Source organism: Mugil cephalus, chromosome 5, assembly GCF_022458985.1.
Source record: "Mugil cephalus isolate CIBA_MC_2020 chromosome 5, CIBA_Mcephalus_1.1, whole genome shotgun sequence".
NCBI lineage: Eukaryota > Metazoa > Chordata > Actinopteri > Mugiliformes > Mugilidae > Mugil > Mugil cephalus.
Genome location: NC_061774.1, coordinates 21,658,332 through 21,665,386, shown reverse-complemented (window position 1 = coordinate 21,665,386; position 7,055 = coordinate 21,658,332). Strand labels below are relative to the sequence as shown.

The 7,055-nt window shown below is 41.5% G+C and overlaps 1 non-coding gene across 1 annotated transcript; it reads right to left on the bottom strand.

Annotated features, from left to right (window-relative positions):
- Positions 1-1,232: 1,232 nt before the first annotated feature.
- Positions 1,233-1,304, bottom strand: trnad-guc. The gene has a single exon. It is a non-coding gene; the product is annotated as a tRNA-Asp (tRNA).
- Positions 1,305-7,055: the final 5,751 nt, after the last annotated feature.

Genomic DNA, 7,055 nt, shown 5'->3' with positions numbered 1-7,055 from the left:
CACCAGGATGCACTATAGGAAGAAGGCAAGACAGCGGACGCAGTGTGATGATTTAGGCCAGTGATTGTCACTGTTTTTTTTTTTTTGTTTTTTTTTTTTGGTTTGGTTTTTGCAGAGCAAAATCAAGGGAAGAGTAACTTTTATTTCTCTTGAAGTTTGCTGTGCTCATGTTGAATGCCTCGTGTCCTTCATTTTATTTTTTGCTGGGAACACCTGCCGTTCGCCTGCTCATCAGATCACCTTACATACCATTTCTTACAATTATTCTTGTTGCTATTTCCTGTAAAATGAATGGAGTATCTGTGGTGCTTCAAATAAACACGTGAAGACTTTTTATTACTTTGTTTTGTGCAAATCAACAGGTGGCACTAAAGCCAAACGAAGACAAACTGCAACAAATGATCATTATAATGTCCACAGTGATTCTGGTTGTCACCCTGGCTCATTTAATTACAGACCACAGCCTTTACCAGCACAGAAATGAGGACCCCTGACTTAAAGGATCTGCTGCTAACATACGCCTGACTGTCGTATAAACAAAGCCTTTGAATGTTGACCTCAACTGGAAACCTAGAAGCAGGGAGCATTTTCAACAACTTCTTGCTCGGTTTCTCTGAACATCAGAATCATTTGCACATGTCTCTGCAGCTCCATTGATATATATATATTTTGTTTTTGCTTTTGCCGAGGACCCCTCACTTGTGAAGTCTGTTCAGTGCCGAAAACTTTTTTCGCTGTGTTCCCTGGCTCTCTCGCATGTTGGCTCCACGTGAACAGTGGTTAGTTGACACCTCGCTCCTACGATCCTATGTGAATACGCCCTCTCTTTGGAGATTTAAGGAATTTCCATCTCGCTCCCGAATTGTCTGACAGCACATGAAAGAGGAGACTGTGTGTGTGATCTCTTTTAAAAGCTGCATGAAATATATCACTTTTTTTTTTTTGTGCAAAAAATAATAATTTCAGGTGCTTTTATGGATACAAGCATTAAAACTGAACATATTTTATCACATTTCTCCTTTGATTAGCAACAATGATCATTATTCAATAATAATAATTGCTGCCTTATTGATCCCTCATGGGGAGATTATATCTCTGCATATTGCCCCATTCATTTGTTCACACAGTATTGTGTACAGTTGGAGCGGTGGGCTGCAGCCCCAGGGAGCAAATTGGGGGTTAAGAACATATGCCCCCTCCTTTGAACCCCTACTCCACCTAAAACAAGAAGTCTCCCCGTCGGGGAATCGAACCCCGGTCTTCCGCGTGACAGGCGGAGATACTGTCCACTATACTAACGAGGAGTGAATGCAGCAGGTGGCTGCAAAGTGTTTCCGGCTCTTCAGTGCTCTTTATGCTGCTTCACTGCTTTTTATTGTTGAAGTTGCACCTGTCACCTAACACGTAAGTTACCTGTCAACTTATCGTGTGATACCGAGTCATAATGAATGAAAGAGGGGGCCGCCTCCAGGCTTCTGTTATCGGAGCTCCCTGTTCTGCCGAACTGAGATTCACTTTTGCGAAAATGAAATTCTGGCCTGTGCGCCAGAGAGGAGTCTGAACTCGAGCAAAAAATAAAAAATAAAATAAAAAATCCCACAAGGGACGGGAGGAGTGTGATAAGACAGAGCACCGGTCTCTGCCGATGACAGGACTCTTCACTGTAGTGAAGTATGGATCGATACCGAAATGTCGATATATCCGATACCAGGTCTTTATGGTCTGAGATCGATTCTCAAATTAAAAAATATCGATACTTACGATACTTCAGTCACTGAGGGTAAAGTGGAAACACAGTGGAGAGTAACTAAACTATTGAGTTGTGGCAACACAACAAACCTTGTTAAACGCCTCAGGTTAAACCACAACACAGAATACGAGGCATTATGCAAGTTTTTATTTTATAGCAGTTCTTGATAGTTAAACAATCATTTATTTTGGTGGTCTTATCATTTTATTTATTCTTTTATTAATAAATAAACATTTTCACATATTTTGTATGACTGTGTTTTTCTGTTGCTGTATTAGCTCGGCTATTTAAAGTAAATGAGGCCACTACCTCAATATACTTTTAATGAGTTTAAAATGAATAAATAAATTACTATGACGTCTTGTATTCTTTGTAACACTGTGATTTGAAATACACTTTTTATTATTATTACTTGCACAAAATATGGGTATCGGATCGGTATCGGCGAAACCAGTTTGAATTTTACTCAGAATCGGATCGGAATGAAAATCAGTGGTATCGAGCATCACTGCTCTTCACCAACTTGGGGAAGGAGGAGAGGAGCGAAACCTGAACGTCCATCCACGGAGAAGATGACAGAGGCGGCACGCATGCGTCATAGGAAGGGGCGGGGTGAAGGAGGGAAGCGTTGGAGTCCAAAGCAGCAGAGAGGGATCAGGTAGAAACAGATGCTTTAATTAGCAGACGGAGACGTGCCCACGGCCCTCTGCATGTGTGTGTGTGTGTGTGTGTGTGTGTGTTTGATGGCTTTAATTAGTTGCAGTGTAAGATGAAACAGAGGAAAATCAACAAAGTGGCATCTCTGTAAAGGTTAACAACCACCCAACCGCTCCCCCCTCCGCCTCCACCTCCCTTTCCTGCCCTCCCTCTGTGATCCTTTCTCCCTGAGAGTTGGTAACGGACGGAAATGAGACCGAGGGAGCAAAAGATGCACAAGAAGACAGAGTGACTGCCTTTAATCAAACCAGTAGCTCAAAGAGCCTTCAGCTTTATTAGCTACAAACACACACGCGCACACACACACACACACTTTGTCTCTCTGTTGTTCGAAGGCATACAAATTGAATTCTGCCCTCCAGGAACAGGGGAGAGATTTAGTTTCAAGCCTGTCTCACTGTACAGATTACAGGTAGAACTACAGAGATTACTGTGAAACTAAAATTGAGTATCTAGTTTCTGATGTCTTGCCTGCGGCCTGAAACATGAGAGACTTTTTCTCTCTCTGTACTTCAGGGTTAGGATTGTTTTAAGACTATTTAGTTGGGGTTGAAAGAAAAGATCGATGGAGCCGCTGTGAGACGAGGTGACGTGTGGAAGGTTTTCGTTTGCAGACGAGACTTAAGAGAGGTGACAGGAATTCAGAGTTTTTCGTTTGTGTGTTCGGGTTTTCGGTTTGTTACATCACGCCCCGTCATTCCTTCTGATTGGTGGTTGCGCCCTCACGTACGTTCAGCTATTGGGACGATTTGGTTTTGGTTTCCTGTGGGTAGATGGAAAACTAATATGTGAAGATGCAAGATGTTATTTTTTAATATTTATTTATTTTTTTATCACAATCGCACAGCGTCCCTCTAAAGTGCAAATGGAAAATATTGCATATTTTCTTCAGGTTTTCTTTTATTTAAAAAAGTGTAAGATTGATACCCCGCTCATCTTTTAGGTCTGGGCTGGTAGACTATTGAATGTATTTAGAGTATGCACAAGGTTTTGTTCAACCCTTTGACTTTTATTGCAGCACCGCAACCGAAAAAGTTGTGTTTTCTCAGTAAAATATTTCGACACGTACCACTGCGATTGGTACAAAATGTAGTTATTCATAGTTCCCAGGTTTTGCATCCTAATGACTGTGTCTATGTGTCTGTATACATGCAGGTAGAGCGGAGGTTGTGAGATGATGCGATATTTCAGGGGCGTTCTGGGCTGAAGAAACGCTGGTGGTAGATAATGCTTTGAGTTTTCTAACTGGACGTAGGAATGGAAGAAACTGGAAAAATCAGACAACAGGGAATAACCTCTCAACAGGTGAGAAGTACCACACATACTGTAACACATACTGTCCTGTTTTACCCCAACTGGACACTTTTCTTTAAATTATAGTTTCTTGATATTTGTATAGAGTCTTTTTTTAGGTATATTTTACTGTGTGAATCACTTACAAAGCTTATTAATACATAAACAACAGGTTTTGGACCGCTAACACATTTAAAACCAGAGCTGTACTCAGTACACTAAAGGGACTTGTTAGAGTCTTTGACTTCCAAACATTGAGGAAAGTGTGAAATCTCGACTAAATGAACAACGTCTTGGACTCACTGCTCACTTTTAAGCCTCCTCTCTCCGGAATGATAATTCCCTTTCATTGATTTTTAACAGAGAACATTAGAAACCTTTAGCAGTTCAAATCTACGCTTTCATTCCATCCTTTCTAAAACCGTCCCTTCTGTTTAAAATGTCGAGGCTCTTTACATTGTTGACAAAATGTTGTTGCTTATTTTAGGTTTTTGTTGGTGCAGGGGTGTCAAACTATAATAGCATAACAACGTGCATGGAACGACAACTGCACATGTTTCACTCTGATCATTTGTTATTTTTCTGTAGCCATTTGTCCCCTGGAGGTTCATCGGTACCTCATCACCAGGTACCAACCTCCAGATCTCTCAGTTCGACCATTAGTGGACAAAACAGGTTCCAATTTTAGTGAACAGTCGCAGTTAATATCTTCTATGTCAAATTCCTCCGGACGGGTCAGATTGGACCCTCTGGGGGGCCCAGTTTTGGCCCATATGTGTTACACCCCTGGCTTATGGTATATACCTGCTGTGAGACTGTTGAAATGGCACTGACCACAGTCTACTGTGTTGGATTAATGTGTCTGAGAATGTGACACAGGCTAATGTGGAGGACTGTGAGCAACAACCCCAGGGGGATCCTCATACCTGGTCCTCAGGTTACAGCCTCAGAGTCTCTTTCATCAAGGCAGCAGAGATGTGTGTGTGCATGTGTGTGTGTGTGTGTGTGTCTCCTTCAATATCTATTCCTGTTTGTATTCCTCTGCTCTATTTTCCTGCATTATGGTTATTGACATTTTCTCATGGCCTGAAAAATCACTGCTGAAGGAGATTTTTTACAAACAGTGGTGCGTGTTGCAGAAAATGGGTTTGCTTTGTTGTATTCCAGCACAACTGTCCGGCGGCGTGCGCGTTTATCTATCGCCGTCATTTGATCTACGACAGCGTCAAGGCAATTTGCTTCAAATAGAGATGCTGCGCGTTTGTTTGGCCTGTGAGCGTACGCGTGTGGACTTTACTGCGGTTTTATAGTCCATTACAAGCTCTTTACGGCGGCCTCGCGGCCCCATTTTGTTCTTTTTATTCTGTGCCTCTTTACGGTGTTAAGTAGCTAAATAATGATGGCACAAGTGCGAGTCGAGCTGCCGCGCACTCAAAGACGCAGACAGGCAGTTTTTTGGCAGGAGAGGCGGCCAAGCGCCACTACAGCTACATTTCCACCCGACTGTCAAGCTGTCCAACCAACCACGGACTTGTGTCGGAATTATGTTTGTTTCCACTCATTTGCTCGATGCAGATAAATACGCTTCCCGGAATGCGCCACACAACACGGAAATGTGTTTTGAAAACTGATTAGCTCCGTTCCTCAGTGACAGCTAGCTGTTGGTCGTATTTCAAGCTGTCTGAAGATGGAGAAAAAGAGATTGTTTATAAGGCAGTCCTGCAAAGGCCACGCGTTCTTATGTGAGGCCGAGCCCTTTAATATTCAACGAACGCATCTAGAATTTGACCCAAACCCACCGATCAGGCATAACATTATGACCACCTTCCTAATATTGTGTAGGTCTCTCCCCCTGTGCATTTTTTTGACAGATTTGTTTGCCATTTTCTGACTGGCCACATGTGTATCAAACCTGTCTAACTCTAATTTAAAAAAAAAAAAAAAAAAATTCCTTTTACATTAATGTTAGGCTTTTTTTTCATTAGATGTTACAAAGGCCCCACAATCCACACTCCAGTTAAACGCTGGAAACTAAGATCAGAATCAGAAACGACTTAAGTGCCAAAGCAATTTGTCTTGGTGTCTTTTGCATAAAAAATTTAAAATAAATCGTAAACATATACACTGTAGGCCAAAAGTTTGGAAGCAACATGAAATTTGTGCATAAAAGATGTTTTTGCATCAAAATAAACATGATTATTATATAAAGAGTAACTTTTTTCCTATAATTATCTATATTTACACAAGGGATATTTGTACGCAGACTCTCAAAAGCCAAAAAGTTAAAGTGAATAATGCAAACTGTGATTTCTTTCTTTCTTTTTCTTCTTTTAATTTTTTTTGCTTTTGCACTGAAGTTGTGACTCTTGTAAATCTTCCCGACCCTAAATCTTCCCCTTCTTTTCTTTTGCCGACAGTTATTAAGCGTTAGTTTGGTAACGTCAATGAACACCTGAAGGTAAATTGAGGAAAATGGTGCATATCAATGCAAGCAGAGTCTGATCGTGCAGTGAATACATAGAAATCACAGCTGCTTTTTTAGGAAAGGCAATGTGAGCAGAAACTTGGAGTTGCTTCCAAACTTTTGGCCTGTAGTGCACGCGATGAGGCCAAAGAAAATAAAACCAATGAGATAAAACCATTTCTAAAATTCGCCCGTGCATAGTGGCCCCGCTCACTGTGAACTGAAGGTGACAGAGCTTCGGAAGTCGTCTGCTGAAACTCCTCGAAGGACGAACAGCTCAGCACCGGCCCCGTCAGCCGGCACAGGCCTTTATAGCAGAGCAGCTAAACCACTCTGAATAAAAGGCATGGCCGACTTAAAAGGCCTCAGCGTAACGTTAACTCTTAAGAGAAATCTCATCCAAATTAGCCTATCTAATTCCAGAGCTTGGATTAAAGCCCAGCTACAATGAAGTGACCTTTTCTACGGCTACCACAGCGTGATACCATTAAATCATGTGCCACTTAACCACTTAAGATATGATACACAGCTGGAAAATGGCCTTCAACGCAACCCGCAACCTCGTGGTTATTAATTAAGAGATCTACCTCTTGGCCAAACTTTTTGCACTTATTAGCCAAGAAAACACTTTTGACAAAAAAAAAATATATATTATCATTATCTTAGACTTTGATACCATTACAGGGCTTCGTAAAGAAGAAATCTTCCAGAGTAAACACCAGAGCACGACTAAAGCAGGACTAAATTTGGCTAGATGGTGGCGTCCATCAGAGGAACGCAGTTTTTGAACACAGTGCCAGCTTAGAAACGGTGACAATTACTCCACTTTAA